This window comes from Maniola jurtina, chromosome 12 (assembly GCF_905333055.1).
Source record: "Maniola jurtina chromosome 12, ilManJurt1.1, whole genome shotgun sequence".
NCBI lineage: Eukaryota > Metazoa > Arthropoda > Insecta > Lepidoptera > Nymphalidae > Maniola > Maniola jurtina.
Genome location: NC_060040.1, coordinates 6,332,801 through 6,352,539, shown reverse-complemented (window position 1 = coordinate 6,352,539; position 19,739 = coordinate 6,332,801). Strand labels below are relative to the sequence as shown.

At 36.9% G+C, this 19,739-nt stretch overlaps 1 protein-coding gene and 1 long non-coding RNA gene across 2 annotated transcripts in view; both read left to right on the top strand.

The window, feature by feature from the left end:
* LOC123870247 (lysine-specific histone demethylase 1A) overlaps window positions 1-19,739 on the top strand; it is a 395,360-nt gene that overhangs the window by 122,886 nt on the left and 252,735 nt on the right. The window lies entirely within an intron of this gene.
* On the top strand, window positions 8,208-18,936 carry LOC123870258. Its single transcript, XR_006797042.1, has 3 exons — window positions 8,208-8,697; window positions 16,319-16,323; window positions 18,926-18,936. It is a non-coding gene; the product is annotated as an uncharacterized LOC123870258 (long non-coding RNA).

Here is a 19,739-nt window from a genome sequence, read left to right as displayed (position 1 = left end):
TAGTGCATGCGCGAAATAGGAGGCTCCGATGACCACGGAATTCATCCAAAAGTGTCTAATGAATAGTCATCATGATAATAATCATCGTGGGACCGATGAAATCGACTCTACATATATCTTTCCAATGAATTAAGCAATTTTTTTCTGGCGACATCTTTTAATTATATCATAAAAACTCAAAAGTAAGTAGAGCGATTGAAAGTAGATATAAAAAGATAGGTGTTATTTGCGGTTGGAAGTAACGTGTTTAACGCACATTGGTGCGTAAAGTGGGGATCGAATTTCTACTGAGACTGATCACTTAGACGTAAAGGAAGCTTTAATGATGGTCTCGTAATGTTACTATCAGTTTTAAATTGCTTTGGCAAATATTTTATGACGTCAAGTCGGAATCTGATTTTTTTCACATACCATAGATAATGAAGACGGCAGCTCTAAATGACGCTTTAAGTCCAAAGCTGTACAGGTCATAGTCATTCAAAGCTCTTGAAGGTAGAACTTGATCATTTGATCGCGCGTCCTATCTTCACGCACCAGTAGCTGATGACCACAAAACGTACCGAAATGACCGATGATCGAGGGACCGTTCCGTTTTATAATAATATTTCCGTTAAATATTATTTTCAAGTCACCACTTTTGTATTCAAACCAAATAGTATCGAAAAGGAAGATACGCGTCATTTTAAGTGCAAATTCAACATTGTTGCAAGGTGTCAAGTGATACAGCCTGCTCTACATACTCGTAAATACTTAAACGGTAGGGTTTATTGAAGTCCGATCTTATTACATGACGCAGTGAAAAAGGAAATACATAGCTGTTGTAAAAATACATCATGAGTTGATTGCAGTAGGCATAAAAACATGATTTGAATTACACTGTATAAGCGTTTCTATGTGTAGAGAAGATTTATACAAGCCGAGTTCTTTTTGAAATGACCTATACATAACGATTTGTTTGAAGTAAACTTACGAGATCCTACTATTTGCATGGCTACAATTCAAGGCAAAACGTTTTGTAAAGCCCATCAAAATGGCAAAGCACAAAGGTGAAGACAGATTGCCTAGAGGGATATTACAACGCTCTTCACGTAAAGTGCTCATCACCAAGCATATTCGTCTGGGAGCTGAAAAAACCGGCCAATGGGAGTCAGACTCGCGCACCGAGGGTTCCGTACTCGGGTATTTTCTCCGACATTTTGCACGATAAATCAAAAACTGTTATGCATGAAAATAAATAAAAATCTGTTTCCGAATCCGAATGTACAGGCAAATCCCTTTCATATGATTCACCATTTGGTATAGTTATCTTACTTTGAAAATTAATAATACTAATTATTTGTTCAACACATTTTAATTTTTTTTTGTGTTGTAATTACAAATTCGCGGTTTTCCTTCACTTGTGTTATAAGACCTACCTTGACAGTTTTTTTGACAGACACGACAGACGGACAGATGGACAGACAGATAGACAGACAGGCAGACAGACAGAGACAGACAGACAGACAGACAACAAAGTGATCTTATAAGGGTTTAGTTTATCCTTTTGAAGTACGGAACCCTAAAAAACAGTAAAGCGAGGCAACAGGTAGACGTCCAATTAGAAAGGGCCGCATTTGAGTCGGCGACGCGCCGCGCGACACCGCGCTTTGACGGGCTCCCAACAAAAACTGCAACTCGTTTCGCCTGCCGCCACTACACTAGCGGTTTTTGCACCGTAAACTTGACGAGCTCTTCACTTTAACTGCGACCTCCATGTAGCATGTCTATATTTACTGATATATAGGGCGAAGCTTTTTCTATCCTAACCGCTGTTGGTTGAGTTAGGTTGCGGATGAAATATTAAATTTAAAGTTAATATTAATCAAACAATTTTTATTTTTTAAGCAGTGTATTCCAAATAAGTAAAACATAGAATTTTATAAGTGGGAAAAAATTTGTAAAAAGAACATCAGAAAATAAAAAAAGTAACGTACTTTACATTATATTATAATCCTTGGCAAGTAATAAGTCAATAGAGTTACAACCGATAAAGAGCTTATAATAAGATATAGGCAATGTTTCATCGGCCGTATGAAGTCACACGCACACCATGTTTTAAACAATAATTTAAAAGCGGTTTGCTCCGATCCCTTACCGATAATTCTGCTGCCAGTGCGGTAACTTCACAATTTAACTGGAAATATTACTCGAGGGCTATAAATCAGGAGTGTTTCGCGGGTCTCTCGCGACAATTTCGTGTAAAGCTGAACTTTAATTCTTAATTATAGCCTTTTTTATGGACTTATTTATTTGATGCTGGCCTTCTTATATTGTAAGAATAAAGTTGGTTGTTTCTTACTACCGCTTGATACTTGGTCAATTTGAATTAATGCTGCTAGTGTATTATGTTGCTGGTAGCTTTACTAAAGTTAATATTGCTAAAAGTATGCAGGTCTGAATGGTTTTACGTCTCGTTTAAGTATAATTTTTTTTTTTGATGTGAACAGCGGGCAAACAAGCATGCATAAAAAAGTATGAACCATGAACTTTTGTGAAATCAAACGAACTGTCATATTATAATGTCACTCGCTTCATACAATCGTAGTTCCAATTTCATTTAAATATTAAGCAACCAAAGTCAATGAAATTTTGCAAACATATTCTAGAAACTAATATCTGTGTCTGTGGTGTTTTAGATTTTTCTAAAAATATGTAGTTTTAAAATTACAGGGGCTCAAAGATTTGTACGTAAATTTTTAAGACCGCGTAACTTTGAAACCGAATAGTTTAACAGAAATCTGGAAAACCACAGACATAGATATTAGTTTCTAGAATATGTCTGCAAAATTTCATGGACTTTGGTTGCTTAATATTCAACTGAAATTGGAACTACGATTGTATGAAACGAGTGACGGAGAGAGCCCTCTTAAGAATATTTACCGGCATGGATCTCATCAGCTTAGCTATATAACCCCAAAATGTAGTTTTGAGGGAAAACCGTTGGAGAAAGCTGTACAGAAATTCAAATAGACATCAGGGGAAAAATCCTGTTTATCATTTGAAAAGATTTCCGGCTTTTTAGTTTGTTAAATAATCCTGCTCTGAACGTTTAAGGTAAACCAAATTTGTCGAGTCAGTTTGCGTTCAACGGCCGCTGTCTACACAGTTCAGTGGCTACTGGCATTCCAAGGGTGGAATTTTAATTCACAAATTTGTCTCTCAATTTTCCGAAATCCGAGCACCAATGGGAAGAAATACCATTAAACATTCGCACGCTGTCTGGGAGTATTAAAATAAATTTAATTTAATTTAACAAGTGCGTTGGGATAGTTTAGATATTTTTACTCTTTAGTAGAGGTTTTTGTGCATGAATTTTTTTTAAATTTTAATTTTATTTTTTACTTTAATAACACCACACACACCTCATTTATTAAAATCGATCAATCAGCAGTGTAGTCTAAGCAGGTCGATTTTGTCTGCCCCAAAAAATATTCGTCGAATGACTTGTATGGATCTGCTTATTGCAACAGTGTTGCAGTGATTTGTACGCCCGGTGTAAGCGATAAATCGAATATGGCTTGTGCATTTCAATCAAGCTAATTTTTAATGCGCATTGAAGAAGCGTCCAAAAGAGAGCTTATAAATACTTTCAATATCGCTTTAGCGCGGTTGTTTTACATACTGAAACTGAATGCGCAGCTTTTAAAAAGTAAGCAAGTAGGTATGCAAGCTTGGATAAATATAACTCAAAATTTAAAAAACCCCCGACACAAAAACCTCTATAAGAAAACTAGAAAAGAGCTGATAACTTTCAAACGGCTGAACCGATTTTCAAATGATTTTAGATATGTCAAAGATGTCCACTGAATAGCTTGGATTTGGATCAGAGATCGGATTAGTGCGTAAGCAATATCCGAGTTCGGTCAGAGTTTTTTATATCCGTATTTTCATGGACTCGGATCGGATGAGTAGACGTACGTAACTGCTCTAACATCTTTGTAAATAACATACCTAATTCGGTATCTGAGATTATGTAAAATGAAAATCTAAACCTAAATAGGCCAATTTTGTCGCGTGTTGACTCCCAAGTCCAGTTAGTCTAGCGGCTAGCGTATGAGCATGTGATGAAGGTTTAATGACATCGTCCAGATACCGCTGACTCGATTAACCTGGCTCCCGGCGCATCTATCTTCACGTCGACTTGCTTCCTTGATAAAGTGGCTACATGCATCGGTCAAGTCGAACTTTCCATTCATGCGATTTCTAACGTCTTAAACGTTTTGCAACTTTGTAGGAATATTCAGGTCTACTGCAGTCCAATACAAAATATAGTTTTTGAGTTATCGCCAAAAAACGTGGGATTTCCAAAACTAATATTTCTAACAAGTGTAAATTAAAAATTTATAACACCCCCGACAAGTGAAGGCATCTTGACAGCTTGACATAAATTTGTCAATTGACATAATATTAAGAACCTAATGGTTATCTAACCTTCTTTTCTACAAGAAAACTAGAAAAGAGCTGATAACTCTTAAACGGCTGAACCAATTTTTTTGGATTATAGCTAAGAACACTCTCGATCGAGCCACCTTTCAAACAAAAAAAAGTAAATTAAAATCGGTTCATTCGTTTAGGCGCTACGATGCCACAGACAGATACACAGATACACAGATACACACGTTAAACTTATAACACCCCTCTTTTTGAGTCGGGGGTTAAAAAAGAATGCTTAGTTATTAGTTTGCTCCGACATAGCAAAATTTTTAGAAATACCTACGTCAAATGGCTTGAATATGGTGCCTAAACGCCTCAGTGATGCCACCTCGTGTCCATCATTTCTGAAAACCCTTATTGATGCAGGGTTCTGCGAAAAGTGTATCAAATGGATCCCTTATTCGGTATACCTTTTAAGTTTTTAATGTACCATACTTCAAAAGGAAACAGGAACACTTATAGGATCACTTTGTTGTCGTCACTCTGTCCATCTATCCGTCCGTCGTGTCTGTCAAGAAAACCTATAGGGTACCTACTTTCCATTGACCTAGAATCATTGGCAGGTAGCTGTCTCATAACACAAATAAAGGAAAAAAACCAAAAACTCTGAATTTGTGGTTACATCATAAAATAAAATAAATATGTCTTCACGGAAAAATTGTTTCTAAATCACATTAACTTGCAGTGTTCTTCATAAAAGTACTTGTACGACGGTACGGAACCCTTCATGTGCACATCCGACTCGCACTTGACCAGTTTTTTGTTTCAGTTTTATTCTGGGACGGTTTTTAGTCATTAGGCTAGCGTCAGTTTTACCCTTCGATTTTCAGCCGAGCATCCTCAGGAGATTGTCGCTACAACGGCCAGTCGCGTAGAGTTATTAGCTTTTACATGTCACTGTAACGCAATACCTAAGTACCTAATATAGTGCCTTGTTTTACCAGTCACTAGGGAAAACAGACTTGAACCAATTTTAAAACTTTGTTTTGTGTGCTTGTTCACTTTGTCTATCCCTAAAATAGACCTTAAAGTTCAGTTTCTTCAAGGGCGGTTTAAAATATCTCCTAAAACAATTTACAACTTTATATTGATGCACACAAGTAGATGTTTGTAAGATTGAACCATTTTATTGCAGCTATTCGTGATTCAAACATATTTTATTGAACACAATCTTGGCACATAAACCACTTATTTTAAAACATTTTCATAGCACGCATTACTGAAGTGTTTGATGATCTGTGGATACCTTTCCTTTGCTTAACAATATTGTATTATTAATTTAAATTGATATATCTAATGGAATACCAGTGTGCTCCTAAAGAATGTCATCGTGGGTTGGTAAGTGGCGTTTGATATATGACTCCACTTAAAGTTACTGTCGTTTCCTCCTTCAGAAGCTATAAAAGTAATAATATGTGTCAAATTAAAGGGCCGGGGCATGTATATGCTGGTAATAATTCCAACATTTTATTCCTGGAACAACATTTATTGTTTGTAACAGGCAATTTAGTTCAAACTATATTTGCACATTTGCATTTTTCGTCCATCAAGTCGTCTAGGGGAGTAATATTTTCTTAAGTAACGAGTGCTGTATCGCGGTTTTATTCAGTTGCCTTTTTTTCCATAAAATAAAGTAGTCTTTTTTAGAACACGCTATTGTAATATTCTTAGGTTAGGATTATAGCCAGTTGGAAGTTTATAAAATTGACGAGTATAGATAACTGGTTTACATGACTTTTACGGTACGGTACCTTAACGATGCTAGGTCTACTAGGCTTGTACACTCATGTTTAATAAACGTTTAGTTATTACGCGTTAATGTTCACGTATGATGGAGCAGCGATGATTGAGTGGAACACCCATGAACTTGTGCCCGTGCATCAGTTTATTCAGGATTGGTACCTACTGTTTTACGGCCGAAGTTAATTATTAATTGAAATCGGATTCCGTTTTTCCATTTTCGTATTCGTTTTCGCTCCTTATTGTTTTTTATCTTACTGCTTTTTCCCTCTAATTTCTCTACCCCCAGTCGAGTTTTTTTTATTATTAAATTACTTGTGAAACCTTGTTATTAGCTATTTAATTATTCCTGTAAGCTGTAAGTTTTCCTTGTAAAATAAAATAAAATAAAATAACCTGTCGATAAGTTACTTAGCAACATTGTTATTTGTTAAAAACTGTACGGCATTTATTGACAACTAACAACTTGTACTTATGACCGAAATTGTTACTCAATACTATAGTACGCGACGCGTTGTTATTTGTCATGTATGGTCTTTTCTGAAAATTAACAATGTTGCTAAGTAACTTGGTGATGGATTAGGTAGATTGATTATATTAATCTTTGAAATAATCAGTACTTCCATACTTAATATTATAAATGCAAAAGTGTGCCTGTCTGTCTGATACCTTGACGAATGCAAAGCTATCTTGCATATAACTATATAAAATTCTAAAAAAAAACATTGCTTATTCTTCTTTCTATTTATGTATGAGTTGCGCGTGACTAATAAATTATTCTGGAAAACTCCATGTGAAGTAATTACCGTCTTGAACGAATTGAGCTTATCTTTTATGAGTAATGTTAACTGGACCGCATTAAACCATGTTCTACACATACATTTTGAATGAAAATGGATTTGCTACGTTTGCTACGAAATACTAAATCTTATTAGGTAAAATGAAAATTTAAGTGTTTTTTTAAATTATTATCAGCATCATAATCAACCCATCGCCGGCTCACTACTGAGCAAGGGTCTCTTCTCAGAACGAGAAGGATCAGTCCACCCAGGCCAAGTGCAGATTGGTAGACTTCACACACCTTTGAGAACATTATGGAACGGGTAGGCAGGTTTCCTCACGGTGTTTTATACACCATTAAAGTAAGTGATACTTAATTGCTTAAGATGCATATAACTCCGAAAAGTTAGAGGTGCGAGTCCGGGATCGAACTCTGGTCCCTTCAACCTGCTTTAATTTAAAAATTTGGTAAACCATTTTATCAAGGCAGGGGTTTTGTTGTAGGATAAAATATTCTAGTGACGAGATATTTATGTACTGATAATTATAATGTGTGTTAATATATCGGCCACGCAATTAACGATAATTTGTGGCTCAGTATCGTATTCACCTCGTGTATGTTGCGGTCAGAGTTAATTACTTGTAGCCTATGGATTACATTGAATTATCTGAGATCTGATCACCGCCATTATTATAATAATATAATAACATTATAACAAGGTTTCATTTACAATATTAAATTAACGATTGTTTATTTCGGTAAATTATGTGAGTTTTACCCAAAATAAAAAGCACCTACAGATTATGCTAAAGACATTTAGGGACATCATCCACGGCGACTTTTTGTAGTAGGTAATACAGCCGCGCGTATGTTGAAACTTGAAGCAAAGCTATATCGATACATTTTGTCAGTATTTGCATTTGCAATTAGTGTACGGGCTAGCTATGTATCGCAAACTTTTTCAGCTGAATCGCAACTATATCGCAGCAAAAAAATCACCGTGGACGATGGCTCTGAAACATACAGAAATATAATTTCAATAATAAACTGTAGGGGAGGTTAGGCAGGCGATGAAGAAAACACGAGGTCGAACTAGACGGAAACTATATATATTGGTTCACCACTTAGTTTAGGTACAATCTTATAGTTTGACACTCCGTAGGCTTCCAAAACGCCCTGTTCCAGCAGATGTGGATGCAGGAGTTCGTGCCACCTATGAAGGTTGGTAGGTTTCCGGAACGCCCCGTCCCAGCAGATGTGGATGCAGGGGTTCGTGCCACCTATGTCGTTGGTACTACTGAAACTAGCGTTTAACTCTGTCCCAGCAGGTGTGGATGCAGAGTTCGTAACTCGTTTGAGTACCGAGCGAAGGAATGAATTTACAAACATATGCTAGCCGATATATACAACTGACCCATGATTCACGGTAACGCGAACTACCGGGTAACTAGCGCCATCTAGTCTTCGGGTCGAGTACTAAAATCGGTGTTACAGTCTCCCCCTCTGTCTGCGAAGTCGTCCCGACGAGAGAGACAGGAAGTCGGGAAGCTGGTTTCAGTTCTTCTGCGATTTTGGAGGTCTTCCTCGAGGGCGTCGAGGATTCACCGTTGTTGGTTGGATGGGTTGCTTTCGAGGTCGGCCTCTCTTGCGAATCACTTGAGTGGGCTGTGGTAAGTCGTTCTCTTCCAACCTCTTAAATCTTCGTTCAGGCTTTGTGTTAACAAAGTGCTTATCCACCCTCCCCCTGCACTGAAACTGCTCCAAGGACAAAGTAGCTTGCTTCCCATTAGGATTGAACACGTTTTCGTTCTTGGTAAGAAAAAATTTGGGTGCGTCGCCATAATTTTCCAGTTTTCCATAGCATCTTCATGTAGAGCATCTAGTACAGGATAATAATCATCAAAAGTTCAAAGTGTTTCCTCTTCAGTGGGCTGAGTGTCAAAGAGATGAGCGGACTATAAGGTTAGTCTGACAGCGTATTTGTCTGACTGTCTTCATGAAGCGAAGGCGAAGATACTGGTTCCATTCTAACAAAATGCACAGTGACATCAGTGACATCAAGGTAGTTCAGAAACTCTCTTCACAGAGTTCGAAGATGTTGTGTGGATCCATGTCCACGGAAATCCACCTTTCATCAAAGACTTCCTCGTCGTCCTTTATAAGTCGCCTGTAGTCCCGTCTAACGCTCGTGTTTGATTGACACTCTTCACACCGTCGGCCGTTGCGTCGGATCGGCCACCAGTTGGAGCGCCAATTTGTAGAGGTGTTTGACCCAGCCCCACGTTGGGCGCCAATTGTAGAAGTGTTGGACCAGCCCCACGTTGGATCGCCAATTTATAGAGGCGTTGGACCAGCCGCACGTTGGATCGCCAGTTTGTAGAGGAGGTTAGGCAGGCGATGAAGAAAACACGAGGTCGAACTAGACGGAAACTATATATATTGGTTCACCACTTAGTTTAGGTACAATCTTATAGTTTGACACTCCGTAGGCTTCCAAAACGCCCTGTTCCAGCAGATGTGGATGCAGGAGTTCGTGCCACCTATGAAGGTTGGTAGGTTTCCGGAACGCCCCGTCCCAGCAGATGTGGATGCAGGGGTTCGTGCCACCTATGTCGTTGGTACTACTGAAACTAGCGTTTAACTCTGTCCCAGCAGGTGTGGATGCAGAGTTCGTAACTCGTTTGAGTACCGAGCGAAGGAATGAATTTACAAACATATGCTAGCCGATATATACAACTGACCCATGATTCACGGTAACGCGAACTACCGGGTAACTAGCGCCATCTAGTCTTCGGGTCGAGTACTAAAATCGGTGTTACAAAACTTAAAATTTAATTTAATTTATTTATTTTATGGAAACATACAGTATTATATTTAATACATAGAATCGTAGACGTTGACTTAATTTTCGCAACAACTCGATTACGTGTGTTGAAAATCTTACATAGAGCAATCCTCTACTGAGGTATGCGTTATACTGATAACATAAGAAAGTTGTAGATACAGATCGGGACTTAGTAGAAGCAGAAATAAACGAACTCATAGTGTCTCTTTATAATGTACATTAACTACACGCGTTACTTCTTTATTTGTAAGTAGAGTCGAGGCGAGGTGAAGCGAGGCGATGAAACCGAAGGCTGTGCGCAATAAATCAACGCGGTACGACTGTATTTCTTTCGTAATCAGCTCATATCGGTGCTTGCGGTTGTGCCCGCCTAATTATTGTCGACTTTTACGATCGCCGTAACGAGATTTCACTTGGAGCCAATCACGATTTTACGGCACTGTTGTTGAGTTTTTAATTATTGTTTCCTTTATAGAAATAACTTTTACCGCGAACAATCGTAGATGGTATTAATAGTTCTCTATCGAACCGATTGATGGTCGTAGCTTTTGCATATTATTCAATTTTTTTATTAGTTATTAATTCATAAAGGAAATAGAATGAAGTATGATGTATTAATAATAATCATCATCATCGTTATCATCAACCCTTCGCCGGTTCACTGTAACACGGGTCTCCTCTCAGAATGAGAAGATTTCTACGCTCGCTGGCCAAGTGCGGATTGGCAAACTTCACAAACCTTTGAGAACATTATGGAGAACTCTCAGGCATACAGATTTCCTCATTGTGTTTTTCGATATTTAATTGTTTAAAACACACATAACTCCAAAACCTGTCTTAATCACCAGGCTAACATCGCTCATTTGATGTTGTAATACGTTAACTTTTTATAACAAACTATATTGTGATTAATGTTTCTATAAAATAATTAGAGTTGTAAGAGTGATCGTGTCTAATTGATATTTTTTGATCAGAATCCGTAAAACCGTTTAAGTGGTAACGGTTCTCACAATTGGATATATTATAATATTTAAACTTGGATTTTAAATAGTATTATTTGCATAATAAAAACTTAAAATTGATAAAAACTCATCAGACATTCACCATTTTGAATAAGACCCGACCTTATTTACGATCGTATCAACCAAGAATGCTAGCTACTCTTGACCATGTCGGCGTCTGTATGGTTTATGTTTAGGAATCTGAATTTCTTATCTGTGATATTAACATATTGATTGTGCTTCCCGTATTGATGTGCGATAGACAAGACGGTTTATAAAGTGTATTTGAACCGATACTTGAAGTCCACGCATGGGCATTTGACGTTTGGTGACATCGATCTGATAGTGTTATCTAGAGAGCGGCCTGTATTACATATTGTGAAATCAATTTTTAAACTTCTTCTTTATACCTTGTTGTTTGGGAAAACACGGTTAGGATTAACCAAATTTTGATCAGGGAGTATATCTACTGGTAGTGCAAAAAAAACTGGTAGTCGAAAAATCTGGCCTTATTTCTTACCTACATAATAAAGGAAATCTTTGTGCCAAATTTCAGCTTTCTGTGTCTGAGGGTTTGGGCTAGGCGTTGATGAGACATTCGTAAGTGAGTCAAAATTTTCTTTTATTATATGTATACTACAAACCGATTTTATCATACCGTGATCCGTGACAAAACCGTGATCTGATTACAGCCAAGCGCAAGGCTGTAAAAAACGGAATAAAAGTGAATTCAAAATTTACAACAAGTGTTTAAGTGAGGGTTACAGTAACTAGAAAAAAGCTGATAACTTTCAAACGGCTGAACCGATTTTCTTGGATGATAGCTAAGAACACTCTCGATCAAGCCACCTTTCAAACAAAAAAACTAAATTAATATCGGTTCATTTGTTTAGGCGCTACGATGCCACAGACAGATACACAGATACACACGTCAAACTTATAACACCCCTCTTTTTGGGTCGGGGGTTAAAAACGCATGCAACATTTAAAAGAAAATGATCTTGATTTGCTGAAACAGGACAAACATATTAAAAGTTAGAACACACTATATAATATTATAACTTTAGAACAAAAGTTCGAGGCTTAATAGAAAAACCGGCATCCTCAAAAAACAATTTAGAAAGTTTCACAGTTAATTTGTTCCAACACTACGCACCGTGTCTTTTGAGCCGATCGAGTTATCGCCGCATCTGGCCAGATGTTAGAGATATCGTCATCCAATGTCGAGGTGTCTGGACATTAGGAGCGTAAGCAATTTGTCAAGTTCGATGTTCGTTTTGTTAACGGTACCGTGCTCGCTCATACGTACACAGCGGCTGGGAGTTCACTCTTGTACGAGCCACATACGTCGTCTGCACGTATACGTGTAGCCTACTGTACTTGTTAGCTTGAGCATGTAGCTTAGCTTCGTTGTTGATTATGTCACAAATATTTAATCTATATAGGCACGCAGTGTATCTCTTTATTTAGTAATTTCCTTGGATGATTGAAAATTAACTATATCTGAAACACACTTGACAATAAAAAAAGTTACGCTGTCAAGATGGAATGCGTTAAAACCTGGGGCTTATTTTTGTTAATTTATTTTTCCAATATCCAAGTAGGTAGGTACTAATAGTAAGAAGACCTTTGTAAATAATAAGTTATTTTGTCGAAAAACAATATTGGAGGCAATTCTACCCATATGGTGGGTCAGCAAAACTTTTGCCTAAATGGTTTTCGTAACTGTCGATATTGGCTATTTTCCCGTCTATAATGAGATAGTGACACAACTGACTACTGAGACTCGGAGAAATGAATGCTTATGAAACAAAATTGGAGCGTTTACGAATGATATTCTCTTTAGATTATTTAATAACTTTGTTAATAACCTTTATATCGGAGCAATGTTCGATTTTATTTTTGCTTCGTTTAATTCACATACGGTGATGCATTTATCTCAATTAGTTTCGAAAAGGTAATTTATATTTGGCGGACATAATTTAAGATACTCTTTTATTTATCGACCAATTTGCCGAGCGTTATTCATATATTTCCGAGTTAAAACGACCTGCAAAACTCATCGGTACCGGGGTAACCTTTTGACAATTTATGAAGCAATCAGTGTTTCTTTTCTCGTGTTTATTTGGGAAATTATTTATTTTATCTCGACGATGTTGCTCGAAATTGTTTTGGAGGTTGTTTAATATTCATTGATCTCATCTCACGATTTGTTTACGCCGCTGAGCGTAGGCGCCGAAGCAGAGGCCAAAATTAAAAGGCATCTTTCCAACGCCTCTGCTGGTTGGCTGGCTCGGCGACCGGTCTGAGCCCCTGGGGCTTCACGAGGTGTGAATATGGTACCTGCCATTTGTACCGTTGCTTGTACATTGACAATTTTAATTAGGCACTTCAGAAATGTTATCATCAACGATTAGTGACATAATATAGTTTGTTATGGCATCTTTATTACAGACGACATTTTATAATGTGTGAACAAGAAACTCAACAATTAATGAGCGAGTATTTTCCGTTTAGTAAGTTTTGATTCTATAATTAGGTGTCGAATGTTAGCTACCTATGTACTATTTTACTGGAATAATTATTTAAAAAAATATACATAATTAGATTTGCTACGGGCTTCCCCGTGAAATTTATAATTTGTATAGTTATTACCATTATTGTAAAAGAAGACCAATTACGAATCGTCGGTTCATCAAAAGAGAGTAAATCTCGAGTAATTTGACATTCTGTATCTACGTTTTGATAGGCATTGATAATAAGGAATTTGAACAGTATTAAATTTAGATTGGGATAATTTCTCGTGTGGAACGAAAGAAAATTGTTATTGGCGGTTTATTATATGTAGGCACATTTACGATTATAGTGCTCGATTATATAAAATGTGAGGAATCCATACTTACTAATATTATAAATGCGAAAGTGTCTTTCTGTCTGTTTATTTGCTAGCTTTTCACGGCCCAGTATTTTAACCGATTTTGGTGGGGTACAGAGTTAGCTTACATCCCAGGGACGGACATAAGCCACTTTTTAACCCGGAAAATCAAAAAGTTCCCGCGGGATTCTAAAAGACCCATCCGCTTAGATAAGAGATTTATAGGCATATTTTTATTCTTATTATTATACTATTTAAATTTAAATCTACGCGGATGAAGTCGCGAACATCATCTAGTGTTAAATAAAAATACTTCGTACAAACGTACTTCGGAAAGAGAAGAACTAATTAAAACTTTCCTTCTGTACTAATAATTCGTTTGACTGTCTGAGTTTCGCGTCGTTAATTTTAATTAAAGAAACGTGGCCCGGAGTTAGTAATAATATTAGAGCATTGAAATTGGTGATCCGCTAAACTTCGACACTCTGTTCGCGGATGACCGTCCATTCGTTTTAATTAACCCTTCCGCCCGCCGCGGGTCTCAACCGGCCCGCTATTAGAAAAGTTTCAATTTTTGTGAAATGGGAAACGCGATAAATCAATTACGACTTTAAAACTTGTGGTACCAATTATCTTGTAGCTTGTTTTGCATTACAATGAAAGTTTTTAAAAAAATGTACTTTTCTTTGTCCAAGCCTTCGATTCCTGGTTGAGTTTCACCAGCTACTAGTATGTTTGTTTGTCCTTTAGTCACACCGCAACGGAGCAACGGATCGTTGTGATTTTTGTATGTATGTAACTAAAGTCCTGGAGAGTGGCATAGTTTACTTTTTGTCCCATAAAATCAAACAGTTCTCACGGTATTTTTAAAAACTTAATAAAAACTTAATTCATGCCGACTCTACATCAGATCTTTTCGCCCAGCAATTGCAAAACAACTTTTGAATAATCTTTTTTAAGTTGGTGTGTATTATTGTAACGAATCAATTAATTTATCCTTGCCATTCCTGTTGATATCTATTATAATATATATTCCATGTCCCGGAAAATAAATAAAGCCAAAAAAACATAATGTCATGAAAAGGATGAACTTTTTGTTTATACCTACACGACGCAACGCAATGTAGCAGTTAATTTTTCCTTCTCATCTAAATCTTTAGTCGTTGTTCCTAATTCTGTCCGCGTATCTCCCCTCGTCCACGCATTCATCTCGTTCGTCGTGTCTTGATTAAGACTCGCCGTGATGTATTTACGCCGTACTGACGTAATGGAAAAGCATACGTCAAGTGTCCACCTTATTTGTTACTAGATTGGCTCAATGGTGCCAATATAGTAAGTTCTTTTTCGATCGAAGGTTGGGGGGTCTATAATCCCCATCCCTTGGTCTGCTTTAAAAAAACGATTAAATGGTAGAGCATTCAAAGCACTACTCACCGGTGTAAAAGTAAACAGAGATGATGGTCGTATCTTTTATGTGTTCTGCTATGTAGAAGCATGGTTCTAGTTATATTCGTTATACATAGAAGAAAATTTACATGTTTAGAGTTTAATGAAGACTTTCACTCTCGTAGCTTATCAAGTTACAGATAAATTTTAATGAATAAACCACCTGCAAAAGCATTTCCAATTAAATTAAATGATAGCGTTGAATAACTCAGCCCAAATCATTTCTTATCTACAATGTAAGGCCATTTGCATGCAAATAATATTACTTAGCGTTAATTTATCGCTCCTTTGCTCCCGTCAGGGTCAAATATTTTAACTAGTTATCTCAAGAGTGAGCTTATTTAGGTTATTGTATAATTGTGCTCGATTGAATACTTAATTAGCTTAGTTAAGTTACGCAATCTATTATTATGGCTTTGTATGGTTAGCTAAATTGAATTTTGTATGATGTTTTTAATACATGTTAGTTATTATCATGGGTTTTATATCATTGCAGTCTGATAGAAATGTACAAAGGTATCTAGTTTTAGTACTCAGAATATTTCTGAACATTGTAGGTATCTCTGGATGTAGGTGCGTATATTTAGAAAAGGTAATTTTGCCTATGTTGTTCCAAAAAGAATCAACCCAAATACTTCTGTTTGCTCTTGTACTAAGCAGAGAGTCTATTTATCCTGTGGGTATCAGGTACCTACATTAATTTGGTTATATTTTTGTGATTCATAATTCGTTGGCTTCAAGCTTCTATCAACTCTACATCCCTTCAAATCAAACCAATTACGAAGTTGCTTGGCCATTTAGTCATGATTTATGTAGAACTAGCTTACCTATTGATACACGCGATTGCTCTCCGCGGATGTAGATTTTTTAAATATCCCGTGAAAACTATGATTTTCCTGGATAGAAAGTATCGTGTGTCCATCCTCCGGATGCAAGATGTCTACTTCTTTATCTCTTTGCCAAATTTTGTCGAAATAAGCTCAGCCTCAAGGCTTGAAAATGAAACAAAAAGACAGATTAATTTCGCCTTTGTAATATTAGTATGGACTTAATTTGGTTTCATTCATAATGACGCCATGTCATCTAGCATCGATGATCTTGATTAAATTAAGTGTTATTTATGAGCTATAAAAATAAAGTTAGCTAAAACATATGAGTGATTGTACCGTCTTTTCGGATCAATTAATAAATCGAACGATTCCGATGACCTTGCCGTAATCAATATAGAAACACTAAAGTTTGTTGATCTTATGGAATGGGCAAAAACTATATCAACTTCTTTTTGTTATAAATAAAAATGAAATAATATCACACATAACTTTGCAAACGGGAGCATGTTGAATATCAGTTGTAAAATATATATCTGTATGATGCTTACTTGAGAGATAAGTAAGGACATCTTCGAGATCAATAAGTTCCGTTGTGGAATTTATGTATTACTATTTTTCTGGTTATGTTAAAAACTAAATAGTTACCATGCATTCCTTGAAAGTTTGAAACTATTAGGTTTCGTTCCCTGATATAACCCTATATATCTATAGGAAAATAACGCTTTAGACACCAAGGAATTCAGTTGGAAGTAGAGCAAACAGTAAGGAACATCGTTTGAGGCAGAACAGTTATGTACTCGTATAAGTGGTAGCATATTGTTCCATTCATTGCTCTGCTAACTGCTACACCACAAAATAAAGAGAGACACATTAGTACAACTCCTTTGATCTCGTGGTAGCTAAATGAAACTTTCACATAGGGTCCTAACTAAGTACGTAGGTCAGTTTCGGGTCCTTCCTTTATCCCCACTCACCGCACTCTCTTTATATACTTATTGCTCGCAGATGCAAATTGCTCTAAATAGACGGCTTCGTCGAACCTTCTGTATGTTACATCATATCTCTGTGACTAGTAGGTACACTATGTGAGCAGTCGTGGCTCGTTGTAGTTATAGACAGTTTGACTTTATTTGACTGCTGCTCAAATGCGGCAATATAACTAAGTGTAGATTCGTGGTAAAGTTTCTATTGTGAAAGAATGGCCGGTAGCCGCCGCGCTCATTATTTCGAATGAATTGCCGAAGCGCGTAATGGCGGCGCTCCTGCTTACATGGCAAATTATATACCGGACGATGTCATTGTGATAAATAATTCTCGCTCGCCCAACGCCGTAAATAGTGAGGAAGCCATTATTTGTGTATTTAAATAAAATTATTTTTAATACCCAGAAATGCGCCCGCAAATTACGCCTCCCGACTACGTTACGTTTGTTTGAACAATTTAAATTTGCGGTTGATACTTCGAATTCAGAATAATGAAATTCTTTTTACACCTAGGTATACCTACGATGCACACTATACCTACTTGAGTGATTTTTTGTTGTTTTTTGAACAGATTTCTTTCTCAACATAGTTAAGAACCATCTCGATTAAATACGCTTTCGAATTTTAAAAAAACCGCATTCAAATCAGTCCATTCGTAGTGATTATGCCACATACATACAAACTGTCAAACTTATATAACATCACTCTTTTGTGTTGCGTGTTGTCATATAAACAAAATACAATAACAAAGTTTAGTCAATATAGTCAATAGAGTTGTTAATTTCTTACGAATAAAATCTATAATACCTAAATGTACAAGTGTAAATTAAAAATTTATAACACCCCCGACGATCCAAAGTATTTGAGTTTTCCAAAACATCATTTTCAAATAAATAATTATGTATTTAGGCAACGTCCATCTTGACAGCTTGACATTTGTCAATTGACATGATATTATGAACCTAACGGTTATCTAACCTTCTTTTCTACAAGAAAACTAGAAAAGAGCTGATAACTCTTAAACGGCTGAACCAATTTTTTTAGATTATAGCTAAGAACACTCTCGATCAAGCCACCTTTCAAACAAAAAAAAACTAAATTAAAATCGGTTCATTCGTTTAGGCGCTACGATGCCACAGACAGATACACAGATACACAGATACACACGTCAAACTTATAACACCCCTCTTTTTGGGTCGGGGGTTAAAAACGCATAAGATTAATGCTGAATTAGGCTTACTCAATTATCACTGTTACAATTGATTTTTATCTTAAGCCATGACGTATTATTTTATGAGGCTAAATTAATCAGCATAACCTATTATCAGACCACTTAGGTACCAGTTTTTACATAGCGCGATTGCAATCTGACCTTTGTAACCCGTCAAGAAAGCTATAGTAGGTACATTACGATAGATTAAACAACTATCAGATGTTAACGGTTAATTCAGAGTGACAGCTTTTTGTATTCTTTGAAACACATTCATCATCATCATCGTCAACAACAACCGATAGACATCCACGGCTGGGCATAGTCTCTCTTGTAGGGACTTACACATGCCACGGTCTTGCGTCGCCTGAATCTAGCGGCTCCCTGCCAATCACCTGATGTCATTCGTCCACCTAGTGAAGTGTCCTCCAACGCTGCGCTTTCCGGTGCTCCGCGAACGCTCCGCACCCCAAGCTCTCCATAAGTTAGGTACTCCACGCGATCAAATCAGAAAAGAGGAGATCCGTAGGAGACCTAGAGTAACCGACATAGCTCAGCGAGTGGCGAAGCTGAAGTGGCAATAGGCAAGGCGCATAGTTCGAAAACCCGATAGACGATGTGGTCGCAAGGTGCTGGAATGGCGACCTCGCACCGGGAAGCGCAGCGTTGGAGGACACCTCACTAGGTGGACGGATGACATCAGGTGATTGGCAGGGAGCCGCTGGATTCAGGCGACGCAAGACCGAGGCATGTGGAAGTTCTTTTCTCAAAATTGTGCATTTATAGTACATGGTAAAAGCTGTGTGTTGGTGAACATAGTAATTTTAATTTATAATCACCAGCTGGTTACGGATGGACTTTTTATCTCTATGTATTGAAGGGATTCATTAAAACTAGGTGCCTAAAACGGAGACATTAGTTTTAATAGTGTAGATAAGACTTATTTCTGAAACCTGTTCTTTCGGAAGCGCTCGGTTATTTACCGACTACGTGATTTGTAATGTAATTGTCTTTTGAGATGAGATATTTACATTGATCTCCACTTTAGATAAGTGTCTTGATAAGTGTTTTATTAATTAGAAATCCATAAATTCGTGTAAAGAATTCTGATGAGAAAAATATGCATTTCGGTCCGGCGATGTCGTGTCGTTTTTTATTTTACATTTTTTCCTTACATTTTATGACACTAAAACTTTGAATAAACATGGATTTTTAAAGATTTAAAATATTTATATGTTCAGTTGACTTTTTGGGGGTCAGTAGGTATTGTATCTTTGGTAAAGAATTAATAATAGAAGTCCTTTAATCTTAATTACGCATTTTCTTTATATTATATTTTTCGCAATTTTCCACTCATGAAAAATAGTTTTTAATACAGTTGCTCAAAAAGTGGCATATTGCAGGGACGTATAGCGTTCGGGATGTGGGCTATTACATAATCGTGCTTTTTTTTTACCTTTCCCGCACTCGTGCTTTTTCTTTCCCAACTGTCAAAATATTAAAAAGAAAAACCAACCATGAAGTTTTTACTAAAAAAATTCATAGAAGTTTTTAT